Genomic DNA, 27,237 nt, shown 5'->3' with positions numbered 1-27,237 from the left:
GCTATATGATTCTTTGGACATTAAGGAAGTCCTTTATGTTTCGTTATAGGTTCTTCAGAGCAGTGTATTGGTTCTTCAAGGTGTCATCGCTTAACAGGCTAAATTGAACCTTATAAGGTTTTTTTTTGTGGGACTGGAAAAGGTCCTCCTGGCATCATGTATCATACGAACCTTAATTTTAATTTCGTTCCTTAAAGCACTAACTAAGAGTTTTTCTAGAGAACGTATGATAGCATGGTTCCTCGCGGAACTTCTGTGAAGAAACATTTCTGGGATCTTTAAAGCACCAGTAAATAGATAATACTCTAAAGAACTTGAAAGTTAAAAGGGTTCTCCTATGGCATCAGGATGAAAAACCCTGTTTGGTTCCAACTGGAACCTTTGTTTTGAAGAGTGTACCACCCTGAAGTTGATCATTTTCCAATCACAGCTGTATACACTATGCCTGTATGTGCGGATTAGAAATGGGGTAATAAATAAATAAATAAATAGAAACAGTATCAGGGTTCGAGAAAGACGCTGCTGTTATTAACCTTGACACCTGCTCCGTCAGGTCGTCTGAGACACGTCTGTATGCTTTCAGGACATTCTGTAGCTCAGCTGGAGGAGAGGATCAAAGGTAAATACTGTCACGGGGTGTTGGAGAGTAATGGACGAAACCGATCTGTCTGAGCGCTTATCTCCCAGAGCAGCTGATTGTTATCCCACACGCCGTGTCCTCGCTCTTCAGCACTCCACGTGTGTTACACTGACCGAGCGAGATACCGCCTTTTTAACCGAACTGCATTCATCACGTCTGGCTTCGTTAAAAACGCTGGAGAGTCGTCTGGAAAGAAATGCGGTAAACATAAAATGTGAAAAGATAATAATAATTTAAAAAAAAAAAAAAACATGATAAAAAATAAATACCTGCAACAACCTGCAACAATGCTAATTCCTTCCTGAGTCTGTATCTTCTATCCCTCGATTTGTGGTGGCAGTGGTACCCCAGTAGTTAACGCATTGGACTCTTAATCTGCCAAGCTGCCACCACTGGGCCCCTGAGCAAGGCCCCTAACACTCAACTGCTTGGTTAAGGGCCTTGCTCAGGGGCCCAGTAGTAGCAGCTTGGCAGCGCTGGGATTTGAACTCACAACCTTCCTTATAAATAAGATAAATGTAAGGGCCTGAGCAAGGCCCTTAACCCTAAACTGAGCAGTTGAAGGTTAAGGGCCTTGCTCAGGGGCCCAACAGTTGCAGCTTGGCAGCGTTGGGATTTGAACTCACGACCTTCCTTATAAATAAGATCAACGTAAGTCGCTCTGGATAAGGGCGTCTGCCAAACGGACATTATTAGTAATTTTCTCAGATGTTTCTCCTCAACCTCAGGTAGGTACGAGAACTACATGTAGGTGATTAATGCTGAATGTGGAGCACAGAAACTCAACCCGGAACTCGACTCTGAATACCAGGAACTTTCCTTGAGTAACTTTTGGACTGTGAATCCAAAAATCTCGAGGAAAATTAGCGCAATGTTGGTAATTACGGTCTCTGCTAAACTGCATGTACAAACCGGTTAATTAGGTCCAAAGCTGTTGTTTCACACCGTGTGCGTGTGTGTGTGTGTGTGTGTGGCTCATGTCAACAATTGCAAATGAGGCTCGAGGCCCTGAAGACAGACCACGGCGAGGATATAATTGCAACTTCCTTATGTTCTCGCCTCGAAACACCTGCTTTTGTAGTTTCTCAGGAATTAGGGAAAGAGCACACATACAGTAGCGTTCTGTCAAATTCCTGAAGGAACACATGTGTGCGCGCACACACACACACACACACACACACACACACACACACACATTCGCTCACTCAGCGTGTGACGTGTGATCGGAATTCATCACAGGTTCTCCGGCGAGAAGCGAGATGTGAAGGCGCTTATAGAAAACACTCTCAGACTTCATGTGTGAATATGATCACGTCAATCACGTGTGATTTTGTCATTGATTATCACTTTTTTTTTTTAAACACCTGATTCATTTACTGTTACGTGAATATTTCCACTTGGTAAATTCAAGTTCACGTGTGATTCTCTTTTTTTTTTTTTTTTTTACACATCTTATTTCCGATTCTTTTATACGTGAAACATTTATCTGTGTATGTGATTTTTACACAATAATTATTTAACATGTTATTTTTACACGATTCAATTGTTTTCATGCCATCATTTCACACACGATTCATTTACCGTCACCTGCATTTTCACACATGGTTCGTTTACAGTATGTGATTCTTTTAGGTGATTCATTCATTTATATGTTGTTTACACAATTCCTTTATTTTATTTTCACTTATCAATGAATTTGACATGATTCCTTTATTCCTTTTTGGCTTTATTTATTTATTTACATATATGGTTCATTTATGTTCACATCTGATTCTTCTAATTGATTCACTTCTTTTCATGTGATTCTTTACGATTCATTTCTTTTCAACTGCTTCTTTTCTTACACATAATCCATGCTCTCATGTACTTGAAAAAACAACAACATTCCTTTAGTTTTATTTTGACATTATTTCTACATGATTCCTTACTTGTTTTATGCGTGTGATTTTTTTGTTTTTGCAAACGATTCATTTGTATACCCACGTGACGCGTGACACGATCCATGTATATGATCACATGATTCTTTTACACATTTGATTTACTTTTAATCATGCCTTGTTTTAAATTGTGATTCTTTCACACACACAATTTATTTATTTTTATTTTATCATATTACACATGTGACTTTTTAAATGATTCATTTATCTTCGCATGCGACCCAACACGGGATTCATTTATCTCTGCATGTGATTCGTTTACACGCGACTCATTTATTTTACTTTGACACGTTATTCATTCACGTGTATGTATGTATCATGTGTCGTGCGTTTATTTTTATTCGTCACACTTTATTCACGTGATGTCACGAGTGTTTACTAGGTCGCGTGCAATGTCACATAATCACGTGTGAAATTCATGGAATTCATTACGTTACCGGAGAGGACCTGGAGCCGGACTCGGTCCAGGCAGCCGGGCCGAGCCAGGTGAAGTATGTGTGTATGTGTGTGTGTGTGTGTGTGTGTGTGTGTGTGTGTCAAAGCCAACTCTGATGGGGTTCACCGGATTTCAAATGGAGCTTTTCATCACGAGGAGCAGGCACCGGGCTCAAAGCCCGAGCCTGGCGGGTCACACAGAGGATACGCATGATTTATGCATCCCGAGGCCCGGTGAGCTCTTTATATTACTCTGCCTTCATTGGAGAGTAATCGGTGCCTGTTGTGCACTTTTTAGAACCACCTCTGCTTTTGTTCCCCTAAACTAGAAAGCACGGCTGGAGGAGGAAGGACAGGGTGGCGGGGGGGGGGGGGGGTTAGGCGCGAGGATTCGGCCATCATGCATAAGGCATGACCGTTTCATCCTCATGCACACGTAAACAACACACAAAATGAACGCTGAGACCTCATAAGGGCTAAAGGTTATGCTGTGCATCATTCATTACCCACCAGCATTTTCACAGAAAATCATTATGCTACAAAGAACGGACACTGACACACACACACACACACACACACACACACACTCAGTAACCAGACAAGATTATCTCTTACCACACAATAAACGAAGTGATTTAATTTTCTGTTATTACGCCTTTGAAGACACCTTTTTCGATTTGAATACTGCGGCGTGAAAAAGAACTAAATCGTTTGATGTTTCCGGCGACCGCTGAGCCAAATCCCTCTCATTAGCATGGGTTCATGGGCTTAATCCTGTTTACTTTTCACTTGCTATCAGTGATGCTGTAATAACTTCTTCAGCTCCTCCGTAAGCACGTCGTGATTATAAAGCCTGGTTTCTATTTATCGCGTCACTTCGAGCGCGTGTGCAGGAGCGGCGGCGACACGAGCGGCATCGCCCGTGCACCCGCTACGCATCTTACGTAAGACTGGAGGATGAAGAGTGACGATAACTAGACGGCACGTCAGAGCCCGGACGTCCCCGGCCGTCAGGTTTCCAAGTGGAATCTTTCGTTATTTCACGCATGCGATGTTAAACGCACTCACAGTTCCTCTCAGACATTCCACCGTCGTCGGGATTGTTGTCATGAACTGCATCTCAAGATCTAAAACCCCGACCTTACAAATGAAGAAACGTATTTACTGATCTGACTCTGATTGTCATTCTCAAATCTGATTGGTCAGAAGGTGTGGATTTATTTTATATAACTGCACGGCTCGGACAGCCCTTAAAACGGCCGACTTCCTGATTCGTGCCCTGACTACTGAACTAAGGAGCTAGTTGAGACATACCCCTGAACGTAGGTAGGTGCGAGTGATCAGTGGGACATGTGACATGGTCATGTGACCTGCTGGGGCTGATGGGTAATGTAGTTCAGCACTGATTTTAGCCAAACCATGACACACGTCCGCGACAACAGGAACTTTTTTTTTTTCTCATGGATGTTCCATAACATGAAATGAAACTGTAAACAGTTAGAAAGTTGCCAAATGTTGACAAATCACTTTGGTATAAGTGGAATAACGCACTTCAAATGAACCGCTAATAATAATAATAATAATAAAAGGTTACCTTAAATGAACCATGGCGACTGCAGTGCATCACATCCAGCCTCGTTTAATGCGTCACACTGCCACAGTAAACCCGCATTAGCTGTTTAACTCCTCCTTTGTTTTCCTTATAAAGCAGTTCCCAATTAACTAAAGAGTCTAATAAAAGTGCTTTAACTTTTTAATTGTTTGCTATAAACTCTTAGGTAGAGGAGCAGGAAGATCAGGCGATGATGAAGGAAAGTCACGGCAGAAAGAAGCGTGCTCAAGCTTCAGTAAGATCTGCCAGAGAAAGCATCCATTTTCGAAAAGCAGAATCATTCCGTCGATGGAGATGTTGAGCGTCACTCGTTACCTGGACCCGAGCCTGCCCCAATTACAGCAAAGCCCACAACGGACGCTTCCTCGTGAAAGCCTTTAATCAGAGGCCCAGATGGCAGTGTTTGAACAATACACACCTAAAAGCCTGATTGTGGTATCGACGTCGTAGCACGTAGACAGCCGACGCCACCGCCTCTCGCGCTGTCCCCGTGCTCGCGCCGACACACCGGTGGCGCTCACGAAACCCGAACACCCGCGGAGCGCCGGTTTAAAAGATAACCGTGTCTGTTTATCTGGCGTGCAGGCAGCATTTCTCAGTGAAATTGGAGCGTCTCTTTTCTTCTTCTACAGATTCCGACGTTATCAAATCATTGCTTTGCAAAAAGCTTGAAAGCGTAATCTGCACTGCATGAATCCGGCGACTCAGTGAATCGCCCGCAAGCTTTTAGTCGGCGTCGCCGTAATTTCAGCCAGCACAATAATTCACCTCGGAGAAAGCTCGGCCATCGCAAGCCGGATTATAACACGTGAAGAGACACGTGAAGAGTCTCTTCTCTTTTCTTCGGGTTTCTTTACTTAAAGGTTTCTCTTCGACATATCGGGATTTAATAAGGAGGCTCGTTTCTGTTTTACCCGAGATAAAAGGAGACAAAACAGTGAGGAAAGGCGCCCGGCATAAAGACTACTGATGTAACCGGACACGAAAGCTTTATTCGAAAAGGACAGATAATGCATTAGAAACAAATCTGAATGAAGATACGACTGAGCGGAGCACTACCCGTTATTATTTATAGGTGTGATCCAGCGAGACGTAACAAAAAGGCCACGCTAGCTGGAGGGTTTTCATTCCATGTGACAAAGAAAGACATGAAAACGTTCATTCATTCATCTTTAGTAACCGCCTGGTCAGGCTTACAGTACAAGGGTTTAAATTAGGTGAACAGATCGTTTCCATTTTGGGAAATAACGTCGTTAGAAAACATTGTGGGCAGATACAAAGAACTGAAGTACTGTAAACTTCTTGTTTAGGCCACGCCCACTTCTGATTTAACTCTGAATACAGACACAGACGGTGGTACTGTATTACACACTTATAGGCTACTGTATGTATACTGTTTATCAACATCAGATGCATTCTCGAATTCTGCGTTCTGATTGGTCGGAAGGTGTTGGTTCATTTTGTATAACAGCCGCTCTGACAGTGTTGGAGGTGAAATCACAGGTTTATACACTGTTCATGTGCTTGTTCTAATATATTACCGCGGTGAGGTATGGGATCGAGGGGTTGGACACAAATGCATAAACTAAATGAGATATTTTTTTTCCTCTGTGTGTGCAGCGAGAGAGAGAGAGAGAGAGAGAGAGAGAGAGAGAGAGAGAGCTTTTATCGCAGTCAGAATTCTACTTACTGCTTCTTCTTTTGCAAAAGTGCAGCACCGTTCAATGGAAATAATGAGCGATGGTACATCAATCTCCGCCCCCCCCCCCCACCCCCACCCCCCTTCAGCTTCTTCTTCTTCTTCTTCTTCTTCTTCTTCTTCTTCTTCTTTTCATGCTTGAGCTTTTAAACCTTTTTGAACCAGAACCTTTCTGCTGTTTAATGAGCAAGGATGCATTTACTGGACACTTTTTGACTTTTCGGAGGTTATGGCAGGAGGAAGCTGAAAATTCCTGCCACGATGTTCGTTACGCCTCATCTAAATATTACATATGTTTTCCACCTTTTAAAGCTTTCTGTACTTTCTACATTCAATTATCTTGATCATTTTATAAATATGTTACATGAATTTATCAGGAAAAGGGAAATGCTTTGTCCAGTCTTCAGAATTCCAAATATTTCCAGACAAATTCGCTGCCACATCTTATGTTTCTTTTATTATTATTATTATTATTATTATTATTATTATTATTATTATTATGATGATGATGATGATGATGATTATTATTATTATTATTATTATTATTATTATTATTATTTAATTATTTTATTGTAATTTTTAATACCTTATTTATAATTCATTTTGACAATTAAATTTTAATATAAAGTTATTACATATTGGGTTAAAAAAAAAAGTAATGAAAATGAGAAATAAAATAAAATAAAATAATCTAAAAAAAAAAATTATTTTTTTAAATACAGACCTATAGCAACGGTTGTGTTAAAACAAGAACAATATCCTACTGTAATCAACTTTGAATTTTTATTGATTTTATTTTCTTTATCTTATTTCCTTTGTTATCTTGATTGGAAAATATATTTCCAGATTTATTTATTTATTTATTTATTTTAAAACATTCCACCCTTTCTATATCCAGTATTCGTGTTAACTTGCTAAATGTCTAAATGTCATGTGACTTTTTTCATGAATTGTGACAGAAAACGTCTAAAGAAAACAGAATCAGAACATAGAAGTAGTTTTTAACTACCAGAATCATGCATTTTTTCCCATTTCTGTTTGCAAGCCAGTTAGCTACACTCTGAAGTATGAAGATGAATTAACTTGGCACATTGATTGATGGTAGATAGTGACTAAAACACGTTCCTACTGCTGCCTTTTAAAAAAAAAAAAAAAAAAAAAAAACCCTGACTGCATCATGGTTATTGGTTTAATTGTACAGATAACACTGTGAATTAAATTCCTGGCTATGGCTCTGGTTACGTCTATGTTTAGAATGTTTAAAAAATCTGTGGAAGAAGAAGAAGAAGAAGAAGAAGAAGAAGAAGAAGTGCTAGTGAGAAGGAGCATCGCTGACTGCCATATAAAGGTGATTCATGGTTTTGATAAATGAATATGAGAGACACTGCTGAAAGAAATATATATATATTTTAAAAAAACATGTTTAGAACAGTGAGAAACCCTAAAAGAAAAGAACAGGATGGAATTAGGCATGACAAAAAGACAATTTGTTTTATAAATGGCAGGCATACACACTTTTATAGCCCTCAATAATAGATGAAGGCCTCGGGATCCATGAAGTCACTTGTTATTTTTTGACAAAAGAAAAAAAAAGAGAGAGAGAGAGAGTGCATTGAGGATATGAGAAAGTGAGAAAACAGGGCTGGGATCTGACACAAAGGACAATCTGTGTTATAAATGATGAGCAGAAGCCTGGACGGCTTGAGAGAAAATGGTTAAAAGTCAGAGCTGTGACCAGAAGGTCAAGACCGAGAGCCGCTGATGGACCTTTAATCAACACCTTTATCTTCATCTTTATCAGTTCCGTGCTGTGAGTGAAGTCTGACTCACTTATGAGTTCCTTTGGGTAAAAGTGTTTGCAGAGTGAATAACACATGAGGAAAGATACTGGGCTTCATCCAGAACAACAAATTCTACTGTAGAAAAAAAAACCCTTTCAGTGTAATAACATGTTAGCACGCAGAGTGATTATCATAGCTGAACTGCTTCTAATGTTTCCCCATTCAAACCCCATGAGATCAATTAAACAACCAATCAACCAACCCACCCACCAACCCACCAACTATCCAATCAATCAACAAACACACCAACCAATCAACCAACCCACCAACAATCAATCAACCCACCCACCTACCCACCAACCAACCCACCCACCAACCAATCAATCAGCAAACCCACCAACCAATCAATCAACCCACCCACCAACCAACCAATCAATCAGCAAACCCACCAACCAATCACTCAACCCACCCACCAACCCACCAACCAACCAATCAATCAACAAACCCACCAACCAATCAATCAACCCACCCACCAACCCACCAACCAACCAATCAACAAACCCACCAACCGATCAACCAACCCACCAACCAACCAATCAACAAACCCACCAACAATCAATCAACCCACCCACCAACCCACCAACCAATCAATCAGCAAACCCACCAACCAATCAATCAACCCACCCACCAACCCACCCACCAACCAACCAATCAACAAACCCACCAACCAATCAATCAACCCACTCACCCACCAACCCACCAACCAACCAATCAATCAACAAACCCACCAACCAATCAACCCACCCACCAACCCACCAACCAACCCACCCACCAACCAATCAATCAGCAAACCCACCAACCAATCAATCAACCCACCCACCAACCCACCCACCAACCAACCAATCAACAAACCCACCAACCAATCAATCAACCCACCCACCCACCAACCCACCAACCAACCAATAAATCAACAAACCCACCAACCAATCAACCCACCCACCAACCCACCAACCAACCCACCAACCAACCAATCAATCAAACCACCAAACATCCCACCCACCAACCAACCAATCAATCAACCAACCCACCAATCAATCAACCAACCAAACATCCCACCAACCAACCAACCAATCAATCAAACCACCAAACATCCCACCCACCCACCCACCCACCAACCAACCAACCAAACAATCAAACCACCAAACATCCCACCCACCCACCCACCCACCAACCAACCAACCAACCAACCCACCAATCAATCAACCCACCAACCAACCAACCAACCAACCCACCAAACAATCAATAAATCAATCAATAAATCATCCAGTCATTTCAGTAACCACTTTATCCTGCTCAGGGTCATGCCATAGGTTAAAAACACCAAAACCAACTGTCTTACAGTTCATTCATTCATTCATTCATTCATTCATTCCCAACCCGTTTTATAAAATCAATTAAATTTAATTCTCTGCACACTGACTGACATTTCACATTTAAAGGAAAACTGTGTCTAAGAATAAAGAATGATGTATATACTGATGCTCTAATTTTTTTCGTTTGTGCTATAATTTCTTTTCTATAATTGAAAATGTAATTTTTTTAAAAAGATTTATTTATGATACTAAGAAAATCTATTCAAGAGATAATACACACATCATCTGTAGCGATGCACGCTTAATCAAATGTCTTATCTCACAGCAGTTTCAGACACCAAACGGATTTAGGAAGAAACTCTTACCTAGGAAAATTTACTATCACTAAGAAGAGCAAGAACTCGATTAGATAAGTGTAGATTCGATTCGATTCGATTCGAAATCGAGTAGATTTCATTTTATTTTTATTCTTATATGACCCCTAGTATCTATTCAATGCCGTCTTCTACATGCATTTTTTTAAAAACCCTGGACCAACATATCCTCTGTACCTCTGTAGGACGTTTTAAAAGTCCTGAGTCTGGATTTAATTCAGAATGTGCCGTGATATATATATATATTTTTTTTAAACCGTCCTTCATCTGCTTCCTGCAGCTGTGTAGCTCAGAATAAACCTCACTTCCTCTTTTTAGTTGAAGGTGAACGAGTGGAGAGGGTGGACGGAAGGATGGAGGGATGAAGGGACGAAGGGACGAGAGAAAGGAACAGAGCAGGGATGGTGTCTCTCCCCTGGGCAGCCAGAGGGGTGTGCTACATCTCACCACTGGAGCGTGGTGTGTGTCCTTGTACGTCCGTCGTGTCTCGTTTTTTTTTTCTGGAATAACATTCATAGGAATAACATTGTTTCGAATCAGAGCCACAAAGTTGAGAAGAAGAGTCTTTTATAACACTACAAAGTGTATATCTAGTATGACCAATGAACACATTCATAAACTGTTATAATGCCTTATGAAGGCATCATACACAACAACCATAAACGGTAATAATTCATTCGTAATAAAAAAAATTTCAAAAAACAATATACAGTCTATAGTAAAGTTTATAGCGCTTTTATAAACGAGTGTGTCATAAGCCGCGTTTATAACCTGTTATAGACACGTTATATTACCAATACAAAATAAATTTTGCTCCAGCTTTTTAGTGAATTATGATTTCCTGATAATCTCTCTGATATTTGGAAGAAAATCAAGATGTTCTGCAAAGCTAATCGGTTTCTCTGCTATCAGTGTTATAATGTGTTATGGACACTACTTAATACATTTTACTTTACCGATTTATAACGCATAATAAAGAGAGCTATGCATTGTAATATATTTACATAAATAACGTATTACAATAATGACATATTGTAACGGTTATTATTATTATTATTATTATTATAATTATTATTATTATTATAAATGCATTGTTTCATGATATGAATGTGTTCATAGGTTGTTATAACTGTCCTCATAGGAAGCATTATAGGGTTTTACTATATATATATATATATATATATATATATATATATATATATATATATATATATATATATATATATAGTTGATTCTATTGCCCAGTGTGAAAATTAGTATGTGTAAAGGATCTGCAATGGCTGGTGTGAGGTCACATGATGATGTTGTTCTTGTTAGCCCAAGCTGTGATGTGCTATGATGTGCTATAAACCATGACGTGGACTTATATAGCGGTCACGTCGTCTCAGCCCTCGTTGCTCACCGCACTCTGAGAGTGTGTTCCTCTCAGTGACTGTGAAATCTCACTGAAAACAACACTGTGTGCCCCAAGCGTTACTTCCTGCAGCTTTGTTTCCCTTTTTTGTGAAGGTGTTAATGATATTCTCAAGCTCAACTGAACACAAGGGATGGAATCAAAGTTTGTACTGTGTACTTTCATTCTGAATCGATCTACAGGTAGCGCTTTCTTTGACGTAGTTTTCAAGATTCGGTGTTTCGGTTCGGTTAGCAGGTGAGTAATAGCCTCATGTTTAAAAACAACTGCTGGAAATGTATAGGTTATTTCACATCCACAACAGCAGAGGTCCCCCTAACCTGAATACTGTGACAGTCATTAGAAGTTCCTGTTTGCAGAGTGTATAAAGCCAGGTAAAAGTCTTAGACATTGCGAAAGTCTTGCCAACATCTCTGTTTGAGTCAGTTCCGAGCCTTGTATCTTCGAGATCTTGACCCTTGATTGTGTAACGACTACTCTTTGCATGGATCGCCTGTGTTTGACGTTGAGATCGGATTGTGGACTGGGATATGATCTTAAACCTCTCACACACGGACTCTTACACGTCCTCTGAGCAAACAACCCCGAAGTGATACGGAAATGTCTGCAATTCCCTGAGCCTTGGTGAGTCAGCATTTTTTATTTGTAATTTAGGACTACCGTGGTATTTGAGAGGGCCCCGTGGCTTAGTGGTTCAAATATTTACCTCGCACCTCTGGGGTCGGGGGTTCAAATCCTGCAATTTCCCACCCATTAACCGGATCTACCTCATCGGTCAGCTCGACCCCATACCATACAACAGCTACCAACCAGGGACGGTAAAGGTTTACACACGCTTCCTCTGAGACACGTGAACCCAGCGTGCATCACAGGGCAGTGTAAAACACTGAGGAAAGTGCTATCTGTCCTCTTCCGCATACATGAGCTCAGAGATGGCTACGGTTGCTGTGATTGACAGGGGAGTGAGAGTAAGCCCCGCCCATGTCCGATTTTGCTCTATTGGTTTCTGGTCATGGATAGTTGTGGGATCATTGGGATTCAAACTCATGATCTCCGGACCACAGGGTGAACACTTTTGTGCTGCACAACTTGAAACCATTCTACCATTACATCCAGCTTCGAATAATAATACGTAATGAATAAAAGAGGGCCGGGCGTGTCGTCACAGTCGAATAATCCACACTGGAGTGGTGTGGTACGGGACGAAGTCAAGCCATTGTTGTGAAGTTATCGTTACCACCAAGAAGTGGATTGTTTTCCTATGACAGCATAGCCCGAAGTGCTATTTAATTTCATATACACCATGACTTCCTGTCATGTCTCAAGAGCTCTGAATCCAGCTTCACACTGATAACCTTAAAGAGGACCAACGTTAGAGAAATATCCGGCTTCTCTGCTTTTGCAGTGCGCGGCCCATTCTGCTTCCTCTTCGTTTGGTAGCGTCACACTTGTAAATCCGTAAATATTGACTCGATATTTCTGTATATTTTCATGTTGTTGTTTTTTTTTTTTTTTTGTTCCACTGTCGAGGAACTAGTGGTGGTAGATGAATGGAGAAATGTATCCATTTTGTTGTTTTTTTTATTTTTATTTTAAATTACTGAACTCCTATGCTAGTGCTGCATGTCAGGATAGCCAAAAAGACTAAAATAGCACATGCACTCTTCATGGCTTATTTGAACGCGAGTCCCAGAATAACAGCGCGCCAAATCCGTCTTAGAGTCTTAGAGCGATATTCATAATATCAGTCAAATAAATGAATTAAACAAGAGGCAAGACTGTGAGTTTCTCTCACAACTCCAGCTGCACGTCAAATAACTCAATGTGGGGCCATGACCCCTAGTTTGGGAATCAATTTATTGTAAAATAAATAGATAAAAAATTATCCAGATAAAATAACACATTAGAGGATAGATACTGTAGTGAAATTGCTGTCAGTAAATTGCTGTAAATTGTGCAGTGATTTTTGCTTGGGAGGTGTTGACAGCATGGAGTGTAACTGATTGTTAGCAAATGTTGTTAGTGAAGATCTACAAATCAATTCCCGAGAGTGTTAACTCCAGTCTAATTTCTTACATACACATTAAACAAGCACAAATTCGCTCTGGCAGGAGGGGGATAAAAAGTGCTAAAGTGCAGTCCACTGAATTACAGACCTGACCAGGGCTAGGTTTAATTAACAAGCCTGCAAGTATTGTTTTATTTTGAAATTATACATGCCTTTTCGGTTTGCACATTTTTATCTGATGACCCAAATCACTTACCCTACAACTGTCCTTTTTTCAGTAGATAATTGTCGGAAAAGTAATACTATATTGTTGATCGAGCCACCAGTTGAAGGTGTAGTACATCAAATCGTGCCGCGAAGCCCCTGGACGTTATCCGGTGTTCATAGAACCAAAGCTCCATCCAGAACGTTCTATTAACTGGAATGTACTGTATTGGTCGCTGGCCGTGGTGCTGATTTCGCTCAAATGGTGCTCTCGGGCCTTGATTTTCTCCTCTGGTCTTTTACAATTCCCATCCACCTGCCGGTTCTCCACTATAGTAGAGTGAAGGCTAACCTGTGCTTCCTCTCTGACTCAGTAATCGGCATCTTTTCAAACTGCGCCTCGTGTTGCATCGCACGACAGCCTAACTTATTCAGAGGGTTAGGGTTAGGGTTCGGGAACAGACATTCCTCTTCCACATACACGAGCTTGCAGATGCCCCATGATTGTCTAGTGTCACTGTGATTGACAGGACAGAGAGAAATGTCCCTCCCACCCTTGAGAGTCCCTGATTTACAAAGATCCATCGCTCGTTATAGTTTCTATAGTAACAGCTCATTCACAGGGACTTTCATAGGAGATTCTCCATATAATCCCATTTAAAAAAAAAAAAAAAAACTATCATCGTTGATAGGCTGAAGTTTTCTCTAAGATGTTGATTTAACATTTATGGAAGGAGTCTCCAGTGTCAGAGGTAAAGCTGTAACGTTAAGTTTTCCGACATCTTCCGGACAGAAACGTTTATGCTTCAGTAGGAGAGAGAGAGAGAGAGAGAGAGAGAGAGAGAGAGGCTGGTTATAGCTGCTAAAATGGTTCAACGTAACGCTAAACAGATAAAAAAGTATGATGTGACTTTTTTAATAAGCAGAAAATATTTATCTTGGCAAAGACTCGGAATCAAACACTTCCTCACGCTCTAATACAGGAAAATAATCCACTTCAGGCCACATCACATCACATCACATCACATCACAGTGTTGATCCAAAACCGTTTGCCTTATGAGCTCGTTATCGAGTGATTTAAGAGAACGAAAGGAAGAGAAGCATTTCATTAAAACACAGAAGAAAAACATTCAGTGGCTTTTTGAAATCATGTGGCAGCGTCAGTGTAAGCACATTAATTTCATTAACTCATAAACTCTTTTATAACATAATGAACTCTTATTGGAGTGTTAATGGAGTGAACGGCTTTTATGACGGAATATTCCTGGCCCTGTTTTTATGACTGATTTCTGACTTTGTAAAGATCGGCCATTTCGCAAAGTAACCGAGTGAGAGTGAGAGTGAGAGAGAGAGAGAGACAAAGAGAGAGAGAGAGAGAGAGAGAGAGAGAGAGAGAGTCCATGAATGGTGTCCTAAGTGCAATCACTCCAGTATCCAGCCAGATAAAATATTTCAAGCAGCCTGATGGACGGTGGCTCATAAGTGCCATTACTGCAATCTGGATGACGTCTCTCTAAACGCTGTCACGCTTATTGACTTTTTCGCCTTTTCGTACCGTACACTTTTGCATGAGCCGTTGTTTTCAATACCCTGTTTTGCTTAATTTGATGACCAAATTGATGACAAAATCCAAAGCTCAGAGGACTCGACGCCTTGATCAGACTCACTTTTATCTTGCTTTTCATAAAAGCGTCTTCCGAAGGAATCTTCACAGACGGGATAAATATGAGAACAGATATACAGCACTTGTAGTTAGCGTAACTGTTAGAAAATTAATACTTAATTAAAATGCATTAATAATAACTTCTTACATTTTTATTTATCCGTTCCAAGTAAATGGTCCACACTTATATAGCGCATTTTTTTTTACCTTAGCGGTTCTACAAAGCGCTTTACACTGTGTCTCATTCACACACACACACATGCTAGCAGAGCTGTCATGCAAGGTGCTAACTTGCCATCAAGAGCAATTTGTTGTTCAGTGTCTCGCCCAAGGACACTTCGGTATGTGGAGTCACGTGGGCCGGGAATCGAACCTCCGACCCTACGATTAGCGGTCAAACCGCTCTACCACCTGAACCACAGCCGCTCAAAGAGTACCAAAGAGCCAAAGTATTCATAACCACTCCACAGTTGACTCGTTTCCAATAGCAACCAACAACATCTTGAAGTGATTTATTCTTCTTATACCTCAGCAATATACCAACACCGCCAAGTTTTATTTAAGATCGATGTATCCTATTTTTTAACCCTCACCAGCTGCTCTTTTTTCTTTTTCATGAGCTTAACATGGTGGCTTCGTGGTCAGCACATTCGGGGGCTGGGCGTTCGAACCCCGCCTCCGCCCTGTGTGCGTGGAGTTTGCATGTTCTCCCCGTGCTTTCAGGGTTTCCTCCAGGTACTCCGGTTTCCTCCTCCAGTCCAAAGACATGCATGGTAGGCTGATTGGCATTTCCAAATTGTCCCCTGTGTGTGTGTGTGTGTGTGTGTGTGTGTGTGTGTGTGTTACAGCTTTAACTCTGATTGTTATAAAGTGCTGACACTGGAGACTCCTTCCAGAAATATTCATTGAACATGTCCGTAAGAAACCTCAACACGTGAACGTTTTATACGTTTCCGCGTTTCGTCGCGTTATAGAAATGATAACGTATCAGAACGAGCGCGTTAATAGAAACCTCGGATTTGTGGCTGCGCTACTCGCGGAGCCGCACTTACGGGAAACCATTCGACGGCTTCCGATTCGCGAATTCACCAGCGCCGTGGTGATAACGATACCGAGGCATATGGCATATGATACGTATAACATCCCGTTGTCTGAACATGTCGCACTTCACGTCATTTTCTCATAAGCGCTGCAAGGAAGTGCTGTGGCGTACAGAAACATAATGAATCCTCTGTAATACAGCGCGCTAACTCTGCCAGCGTAATCCTCAGGACCTGTGAGACATGAAGCACACGTGTTCTCCAGAACCCCCCGGCATCACGCCGTGCGATGTGAGTCCTTGTAAATCGAAGACGCCTTCATTTGTGTGTAATAAAATCGAGCAAAGTACGTCACGTCGAGACCGAGACTCATTACGCGGCAGGAAACCCGTTTTGCCTGACGTCCGTCGGAGGCTCTGTCTGTCAAATTGAATTTTAAGAGGATCGCAAGCTTCCTCAGCATGGCCTTTGAGGCAATCCCGACAGCAATATATCTCAAATATCCGGCTGGGGAAGTCTTCAAATGGCTTCCAGTAGCTGTTAAGAGCGCATCGCTGTGTTTAGTATCCGACTCCAAAGTAACCTGGTCACCGAAACTCCAGTATTAAGGTGAAACATGTTGTACCACAGTGCTGCTGAATTCTCAATCCTGATTGGTTGATTTATTTTCTCGAACAACAGCTCTGACAGCAGTGCAGCTGCAAAGCACAGGTTTACACGAACGCGTTATTGTTTCTATAGTAACGGCTCATTCTCTGGGAACGGATTACGTGTGTGGTCGGTGATATGGTGAATGTTTCTGTAAGGAGATGTTTATTTAGCAGTCATGGAAGGAGTCTCCAGCGTCAGCGCTTTGGGAGTTGTTTCTTCTCGGTAACATTACGACCTGAGGTTTCCTTTTTTTTTTCTTTAATACAGAACCGAAAGAGGCTGATGAGGGAACGAGTGTTTATAGCTGCTAAAGCGTAAGCGACAACAGGAACTAACTTGTTTCACAGACATTCCACAACATTATATTTAACAACAAACGGATAAAAAGTGTGTCGACTTCATTCTATAATAAATGTAATTGTTGGTAAATTGCTGTGGTATAAGAGGAATTAAACAATTCAGTGTGTGTGTGTGTGTGTGTGTGTGTGTGTGTTTTATCCTTGTATCTGTCTTCTTCTTCTTCTTTTTTTGATTGCATCAGCGGTTTGAAAACTGCGCACACACCCTCTGTTTTAGTTTACAGTGGAACACCGTACTCAAGGTAGGACGCTCACTAACACACACATACACACACACACACACACACACACACACACACACAGAGGAAAAGCTGCAGACGCTGCAGGGATGGTTCCTCAGGGAGTGTGTGTTTGATAGGAGCCCCATCTGTTTTGACAGGCAGATGGCATTTTAAGCAGATCTAGTAATCAGGTGGAAGGGCACGGGGAACGCTCTCAGGGATGATGATGTTATTGGGACGAAACCACAACTGGAAAGTTTACGCTGTGAAGTTGGCGTCGTACAGTGACGTCTTAAACCGGTAACTTTTATAACGCTAATGAGTTTATGATGCTGCCGCGATAAGCTGAAAAACAGCTTTCAACTATGAAGACCCTTACCCATCTATCTATCTATCTATCTGTCCATCTATCTATCATCTATCTATCTATCATCTAAATGTCTGTCTGTCTATCTGTCTGTCTATCTATCTATATTATCTATCATCCACCTGTCTGTCTGTCTGTCTATCTATCTATATTGTCTATCATCTATCTGTCTGTCTATCTGTCTATCTATTGCTGGAAGAAAGGCAGAGGTAATTAAAGAATAAAAATAAGCATGGCAGGGAGAAAGGGGGTTAAGTGGAGAGTGTGTCTGTGTGTGTGAGTGTGGGTGTGTGTGAGAGAGTGTGAGTGAGTGTGTGTGTGTGTGTGTGTGAGAGAGAGAGAGTGTGTGAGTTTGTGTGTGTGTGTGTGTGTGTGAGAGAGTGTGAGTTTGTGTGAGTATGTGTGTGTGTGAGTGTGTGTGTGTGTGTGTGTGTGTGTGTGTGTGTGAGAGAGAGAGTGTGTGAGTTTGTGTGTGTGTCTGTGTGTGTGTGTGTGTGTGAGAGAATGTGAGTTTGTGTGAGTATGTGTGTGTGTGAGTATGTGTGTGTGTGTGTGTGTGTGTGAGTGTGAGTTTGTGTGAGTATGTGTGTGTGTGTGTGTGTGTGTGTGTGTGATCACAATGAATGAATAAAAGTGTTATTGGTGTGAGTTAAACTTGGGGGATTAATTAAACAATTAATATATTTATTGAATTGCTTACTAGCACAGTGGGGTTTATTTATTTATTTGTTTGTTTGTCTGTCTATTTATTTATTTATTCATTCGGTGGCACCTATCCATCAGTCAAAAACAAACAAATAAACTAACTAACAAGTACATCAATAAATAACTAAATAAATATGGGTATTACATATTAATCAAGGTTATTATTATTATTATTATTATTATTATTATTATTATTATTATTATTATTAAGACCGGACCGGATGGGATTGGTTAAGCAGCGCGCGAGCCCCAGCTCACCTGCGCCCCGCCGCTTCCATTCCCGGCCGGAGTCGCGCGCCCCCACGCGCCCACACGCAACTGCTTTATAAACGAGCGCGCAGCCTCCGCGCGCTTCGCTCAAAAAACACGGGAACCGGGGGAATGGCGCGGAGCGTGGCACGGCTCGTCCTCCTCCTCCTCTTTCTCCTCCTCTTCCTCTCGCTGGAGGAGTTCCTCACCGGGACGGTCACGGGAACCGGAACCGCGGCGGGAGGACCGAAGCCAGGCGGAGAGAAGGACGCGGCGGCGGCGGGTGCATGCGAGGTCAAGACGGTGACGGTGTCCACGCTGCCCGTGCTGCGCGAGAGCGAGCTGAGCGTGGGTTCCGGGAGCGCGGGCGCGGCGGACTCCCGGCTCTTGCTGTTCGTGCGGAGCGACGTACCGGGAGCCGTGTCGGTGCTGGACGATCTGGATAACACCGCGCTGCCCTACTTCACTCTCGGTGAGGCTTCGCCATTTATTTCGTTCTTCTTATTCTCTTTTATTTTGGTACCACGCGCCCTCTCTGAAACGCGGGATGCGGTGGAGTAGTTTGGTGCGTTTCTGTTCACGTTTCTGTTCACGTTAACGTGACTAATGAACACATGGTGTGTTTGTAACAACAGCGCGCGAGATACGGAAGAAACGACTGAGAGAGTTAATTAAGGGATAAAGAGAAGTGCGATGGAGGGGGAGGGGGGTTGTGCCCCCTGTGTGTGTGTGTGTGTGTGTGTGTGTGCGCGCGCGTGATCACAGTGAATGAATGAAAGCGTTATGGGTCCTGCAAGGTCTGTCTATCTATCTATATGTCTGTCTATCTATCTATCTATCTATCTATCTATCTATATATCTGTCTGTCTGTCTGTCTCTCTATCTATATGTCTGTCTGTCTGTAGGTCTGTCTGTCTCTCTATGATAGTCCTACCTCTCTATTTACTGTCCATTATAGCTCATTTGCTGATAGGACATCTTCACACCTCCTCATATTCTCAAATATCCACGATCCTAAATAAATAATAATAATATAATAATAATAAAAATCTCTAATAAGCTAATAAATGTCCCAAACTTCCACATCTCCAACACTTCTTATACAGTAGCTTCATGCCAACTGATGCAAAAATAATCATTCCACTAGACACAGTTGAGGAGGTTTATAGATTTGGAGCGAATTAAGTTTTCTCTCTCTCTCTCTCTCTAAAAAAAAAAAAAAAAAAAAAAAAAAAAAAGGAAAAAAAAAAGAAGAAGAATCTGTTCATCTTATCCCCTTTCGCAAACTGCCTTAGTTGTAGACGATCCCACTTTATTAACAGCAAAGTTTTATGTCCTTAGTTTTAAATATAACCTGGATAAATGTGTGCGGTTCAAATGTTTGTATTTATGTATTTATTTATTTATTTATTACTACAATTAATATTTGAATGCTGCTATAATATTTTGTCATGGTTTGCTTACTTTTCTATAAGATCAGCTCTGACAGTAGAGCGTTGATGCGATCGCTCTAAAACGTCATCGTTTCTATAGTGACGGGTTCGTTCACAACGGGTTCAAAACCATGTATAATCGTTGATATGGTGATTTTATGGAAGGAGTCTCCAGTGCAAACGCTGTTTAAGTTCCATAGTAGTAAACACAGTAAGTCCTTTTAATGAGTGGAGATTTCAAGGGTTACTGTGTTATCCTACACAATGTGAAGAACTTACTGTGTGTCTGTGTGTGTGTGTGTGTGTGTGTGTGTGTGTTTTACTGGGATATAAATGTCTCTTGGAAAATGTATTTTAATATGCAAAGAAACTGCATATTTTTTTTTGTTTTTTTTGTAAAAAGAGCCAATATTTTCGGATCTTCAGGAAGATAATTGACTTTTCCCCCCACTTACAGATCTATGCAGTAAGCTAATGTGTTTCTAGGCTGGTGGTTAGTTTCTCATTAATTAATAATATCATTCTCATCGCTTGATGGAGTGCTGCATCATTCAGAACTACTGCAGTTTGGTGTTGAATTTGTCCCATAATTTATTTATTTATTTATTTATTTGCAGTACGACAAACCACACCTCTGCTATTAATGTACTACCTGAGCTTGTGCAATTATCCAAATGGCTTGAAACTTGTTAATGTCATTGTCAAAGCACAAGCCACAAATTTATTTATGCTGACTGACATTATATTGCATGGTTTCGGGGGAGGAAAAAAAAAAAGAAAGAAAAAAAAAAGTCTCGAGTCAGTAAATCTGAGATGGAAGCCGTGGTTGTGCGGTTCGAAGCATCCTCCTGTGACCTGTGGTGTATTTTTGATGTCAGATGCCTTTTGAAAAGTCAGGAGAAGGAAGAATGTGATGTGTTGGAAACAACATCGAAAGTTTATCATAGTACCATGCGTGCGATTTAGCCAAAAAACCTTAAAAAAAAATAATAAAATAATAATGCAATACTATTTTCAATGAAAATATAAAGACCATATGTCGGGATAGAAGTGTAGATTCCACACGGGAGGTTAATATTGACGAAAAAACAATATGCCGTGGTATTGACTCGAGGCACTGGTGCAGCTGGGCCTGCACCAGCTATTCTCAATCCTAGTCCAGAGGGGAAGAATACATTTAATGGATTCATGCCCCAAATACGACCGCTGGAAAAAAAACCTAAAAAACAGAACAACTTTGAGGACTGTATGAAGAAAATCGTTTCCTGCCAGACTTGTATTCATCCAGGATGAAGAAAAGGCACTGGGAATCACGGCCAAGCTTTCATATCTTCCAGACTCTTAGGTCAAGACTTTCCCTCTCAGTATAGACCAAGAATGAGAATATCCAGCGATCAGATGTGTAAAAACAGACATCAGACAAAACTCTGACTGGGACTAACCGAGAGTCAAAGCATTAGAGCCTGGATCTAACCAACAGCCTGACCCATGCAGAGTAGGATGAATCAAGAGTCTAATCATTTGATACTAAGACGAACCGTGTATCAGAGCCTTAAAAATGGGTGCTAACTGATAATCTGAGACTTAGGAATTGGTCCAAAAGTCAAAGCGTTAAAGATTGGTACTACATGAGAATCAGAGCTTCAGAGTTTAGGACTAAGCAAGAAGCAGAGCCTTAAAGATTGGGATTAACCAACAGTCTTAACCTTATACACTAGAGCAAACCAAAACCAGAGCCTTAAAGTTTAGGACTAACCATGAATCAGAGCATTAAAGATTGGATCTAACCAAGAGTGAGAGTCTTAAATAATGGGATTAACCAAGAGTCAGAGCCTTGATGATTCGAATCAAGACGAATCAAGAGTATGATCCTTAGTGACTACGATTAACCAAGAATTGGAGGTTTAAACTTTTTGACCAACCAAGAATAAGATCCTTAAAGATGAAGCTTTACCAAGAATCAGAGCCTTTCAAATCGGGACTGACCAAGAGTCATAGCAACGTCTGATCCTCACAGATGGGACTAATCAAGAGCTGGCTCTTTAGAGCTTGGGACTAACCAAGAGTGGAACCCTTAAAGATTGGGACTAACCAACCGTCTAAACCTTAGAGACTAGAGCAAACCAACACCAGAGTCTTAAAGATTAGATTTAACCATGAATCGGAGCATTAAAGATTGGAATCTAACCAAGAGTGAGCATCTTAAATAGTGCGATTAACTAAAAATGACCAAGGAACCAAGGAACCATTCTTGGAAATGACCAAGAATCAAAGACTTCAAAATTGTGACTAAGCAAAAATCAGAGTCTTAAAGATTGGTACTAAAGATGAGTCCGAGCCACGGACATCGTAGGCACCAACCCAGACTGGAAGACTTGAAGATACAAAAGGATCAACGGTCACTGGAACTAATTCTTACTCCAGGCCTAAACTCCTCCTCTCATGTCACGGCATTAAACCATATATACGCTATACTGTCCGTAGACGCTTATTAGCATTGCAGTCCAGCACTGGATTCGAAATCATCTGATTAATTATTCAGCATATTCAGCTTGAACTCGGTTTGATTATTAATAGAATGCGCATCACTGACTGCTTTACCTCTGTTTTGGTCAGCACTCGTTCCTAGGCAGAAGGATTTCGCAGGGTTCAGGGACATGTACTGAGCCGTAGCCTGTGGTAGTTTCGATAATTAAATCCCTCGTGTGTGTGATGTTGCGAGATGTTTTTGGATTATAATGGAATCAGAATCAAATAGTTACATAGTTTTCAATGTTTATTTCAGTGTTGTACATTTGTTTACTTGAATTCGTGTGTGTAATTTCAGGGCATAAGATGGTATCCCAACCTCCTACCCCCCACCCCATAGTACTCGCATAATCACACGTGTTTAACGTGAAACGTATCGTCACCTGTGTGAGAGTGTACGTGTTATGGCCCCGAATAGATTAGCGAAAGACTAGATGGCTAACTTTTGAGTCATAAAGATCTATCGACGTTAGCATACGGTGCTAACTAAGGTGCAAATTTACAGAGTGGCGATTCATCCGATTAAAGTTAGTTTAATAGGCAAACACACTGGCCGCGGCAGAATGAGGCTCTTGTGTTAAATGCCTCTCTGGCTGTGTGTAAAGTGCTGGCCGAGCAGAGAGAAGAGGCTGGCATGGCGGCCCACAAATCACATGCTTTCTCTCATTAACGACAGCTGCCTGGATATGAGTCACCGCTCTCTGTCCTCCCATTTGGACGAGCGTCGAGTCTGCTCTGCTCTCCCAGTTCCAGAGATGGATGTCGGCGTATAGGTTAACGCTGGTGGCTAATTTACCCAGACTTTCCTCGGGCTTGAGGGTCCCCGTGCATCATGACACCTGGCTGCGCTAAGCCTCTGCCTCAGAGGCAAACGAACACGAGGGACAGAAGTGATGAAATATGTCTCCTATCTGTAGAAAATGTTATCTGCCAGAAGGATTAGAGGTTTCGGTAGCTGACAGGTGGAAATGGGTCACCTGGGCTGACACGCCAGTCAGGATTACCAGCTCTTGTTTGCAAAGGTTCACTAAATGAATCTAGTTTGAATGCATTTGTTGTTTTCTTCTGGTCTGTTCAAGTTCGCAGAGCATGAGGTGAGCCAGTTCTTATCCGCGGGCCAGTGCACGTTACGTGAACGCGATCGCATGTGAAAGTGCCCCGAAACCGTCCACGGCAACTCGAGTAAACACTCGTTTCGTGTGCTAAAATCGTCTGAAAAATGCAGCTTCTAAAATAAATGAAGGAATCATTATTTACAAATAAAATACACAAGTTGGGATTGCTTAAGTATTCACCCCCCCCCCCACCCCCCCACACACACTTTGTTGTGAAACCCCTTGAATCAGTTCTCGTGCCATTAGTTGAACGGCGTCAACTTGTGCATCATGTGATCTCGCGGGAGATCGTTAGAGATCGTTAGAGAACGTTCCTAAACAAACAGCATGGCGAAGATGAAGGAGATATCGAAACGAAACGAGTGCAGGACAGAGTTCAGGAAAGGTATCAGGGTTTGGTTATCCCAAAATGTGAACATCTGGGGGACGGAAATCCGTTATTAAAAATGAGAAAGAAAGACGCAGGACCGCGCTGATGGCTAGAGGAAGCCGTCCGCCAAAAGTCAGGTTTCTAATTGTAAATTACAGTCACCGTTACTTCTTTAAGTGATCGGGCGATAAACATGCGGTAATCATATGCCGTGTGGATAGAAGAGTGTTCGCAACATATGAGAATGAAACCAAGATAGCATCTAATGCTAATTTTGATAGACCTTTGGCTGTATAATTATTCAAAGAATAAGATTATTCCAAAAGTCTGAGAGTTAAGAGTAGTTCGAAGACTACAAGAGGTTGGAAAGTTGCGGTGTTTACATGAGGCAGTGTACATCCAGGGAGGTTTTTCTGGACAAAACATCATAGTACTAACCAAACCTTCACTGCGAAGCATTACAGTACAAATTGCCAATACAAAATATGCTGAACTTGGCTCAGAACCTTTAACCTGAGTTATTTCAACCCAACAACCCGAACCGGCCCTTTCGGATTGAGCTGTTCAGCTTCAGGTCTCGGTGTCCAAACCATGAGGGTCTTGGCTTTCAAAACGAACAGAGCAATACAGAAAGCCTCAACAAAACCCTGACCTTTAGCGTCTCCGTGTTTACCACGCGACTAGGCCTTGGCGTGAAAATTTACATTTACAAATGTTCCGGAAAGAAATGGCAGGACGGAGAAAGCGATGGTGAGAAAATATAAGATGCTGGAGTTAGGAGTAGCCTCTGTGAGCGGCGGAAAGTGGAGTGTTTAACTGAACCCGGCTCCGAGACGAGGCCCCAATCTGTAAGCGCCGCCATGATTTATTACCCCTGGAATGGAAGAACATTGCGGAAGGCAGAGTTAAGATAAAAAGGACGAGACGGAAGCTTTCATTTGGTGAGTCTCTCTATCCGTTTCTACATACACATTGAAAAGGACAGACGGCGACTTCAGCACCTGGGCGCTGTTCGGGAGGATGTTTAGATTTCTAATGTAGTAGGATGAAACGTTTTGGGATGCTGTGGTTGGAACGGTGGAGTGTGCTTAAATCGTGTCTAGAGCAAAGGAGGACAGCTGCCCAGATGTGAACCCAGTAAAGTATTACACCGGACCAAACCGAGGTCTTGAGAAATACCGTATCGGAGACGATAGAGGTATGAAAACAAAATAGCCGTACTTCAGCAGTGCTAGTTTGTTTGTAATGAGCTTGAGGAAGATCCTCTGTTGAGGTTTATCCAATCACATTTCTGTAAATTATTTAACCAAAAGTGGCTGATAGGATCAGAAACTAGCTAGAGGGCGAGAGACCTTAGCTCCGAATACGGAGGGTTTTATTAGACTTTGACAGACTTTGCATCTTATTTACGCTCTCTGGTTTGGGCAGATTGGACTACAAATTGGTAACGCAGAGCGCCAGTATAAAACGAAACAAGCACTTCTTTCCAATCGTCTTATTCACGACTCGAAACGAATAATTAACGGTTGCATGTTAAAACAGAAGTCTTGATGCCACTCAGTCATGTTAGCTGCTTATCCGGGGCGGTTTATGTATGCATGGACCTTCATAAATTTTAGTCGAATACCGCTGCTCCAGACGTAGTAATAAAACGTAGTGTTCTAATGCTGTATATCCTGACCCGCCCTTCCCCAACCCAGTGGCAGCCCATACAAGTGGGCGGGGTTTAAGTAGCTGAAGTTGTGTAGTTTGCACAAAAATGCAAAAAAACAAAACAAAAAAACAACAACAAAAAAAGATTACAGCAGGATGTGAGCTAATATAAATAAATAATAATAAAAAAAAATCAGAAATGCCACAATTACATCTCTCACATGTTCCATTAATTTGGATGACCTTTTACAAAATGTCATGCTAATTGAAGGGGGTTTCTCTGCAGAATTGATTTTTCCTCCACGATAGAGAAGAGTAATAAGCACCACATGTTAGCGGGGACGGTGTGCATCATTCTTTTTTCTGTTTTTTTCTGTTTTTTTTTTTTTTTTTTTTGTATGTATTGTTTAATTTTCCATCCTTTTCTGTGCTAGTACGTTTTTCTAAAATACTTCTAGTATTTTTCAGGTACTTTTTCAAGTAGCTTTCACAAATTTTTGACTCTGGTACAGCGAGACGGATAGCAGAGACACCCGAAACCCGTTGTTTAGTAAGAACGGTCCGTGGAAAAGCGAATTCGGTGAGATTGGTGGAAACGAAACGCTAATTAACTGAAGGGGAAAGGTCGCGGGACCTGTTAGCGTTTTGCTTTGTGTTGACTTTCGATACCTCGATTCTGGTTTGAAAAATCGTCACGGCGACATCGTAATTACTACTCCGATGCCCTGACTTTCTCAGACGGGGGCGTTTCAGTAACACGCAGTAATGGCGTCCACCGAGACGGTAAGATTTAACTGCTATTCTTCCGTGTAATTAAGAATGAAACTTCTTGTTATTGAAGATGAACAAATAACAATGAGAAGTTTTCTCACGCCATCCGTTTTTTTTTTTTTTTTTTTCTTTATCTCCCACAAAACAAAAACCACTTTGTAGCGCACACCATGTTGAATCCCGACCTCGTAAGCGCAAACTTCCGAAGAGCTCCCGAAGGCAGCGTTCGTCCAGGTGAACTTCGACCTGTGATTCCGCGAGCCGTAGTCCCGTGAGCTCCTCGTGACCGTCTTTGATCGGCAAACAAAACGGAGGACTTTCCATGCATGATCCGTGGTTGTTTCCTCGGTTCTACAGGATGTTGTGTGTGAGACGTGAGAACTCTGAGTGGAAGCGATGCTAACATGAAGTCCTGAAATGTTTTTGCTACATTCACTCAAGCGACAGTTTGGTCTGATGGATCGTTTGCCTAAATGCGTCAAGCATAGACGTCCATTCCACACGTTCGAGGCCATTTCACGGGTGATTCTGGCATGCTGACGCGCTAACAAGGAAATGTTGAAATTTGCTCGTTTTGGCTTCTTTATTGGACTCGTTTTGATGCTAAGCTACACAAACTGGAAGGAAGTCAAC

At 41.6% G+C, this 27,237-nt stretch overlaps 1 long non-coding RNA gene across 1 annotated transcript; it reads left to right on the top strand.

Moving 5' to 3' along the window:
* The first annotated feature begins 7,601 nt into the window (after positions 1-7,601).
* Positions 7,602-17,549, top strand: LOC128603948 (uncharacterized). Its single transcript, XR_008385111.1, has 3 exons — positions 7,602-7,671; positions 10,170-10,310; positions 17,100-17,549. It is a non-coding gene; the product is annotated as an uncharacterized LOC128603948 (long non-coding RNA).
* Positions 17,550-27,237: the final 9,688 nt, after the last annotated feature.

This window comes from Ictalurus furcatus, chromosome 28 (genome assembly GCF_023375685.1).
Source record: "Ictalurus furcatus strain D&B chromosome 28, Billie_1.0, whole genome shotgun sequence".
Lineage (NCBI taxonomy): Eukaryota > Metazoa > Chordata > Actinopteri > Siluriformes > Ictaluridae > Ictalurus > Ictalurus furcatus.
The sequence above is the reverse complement of the archived record's forward strand: the minus strand, read 5'-3'. Positions and strand labels throughout refer to the sequence as shown.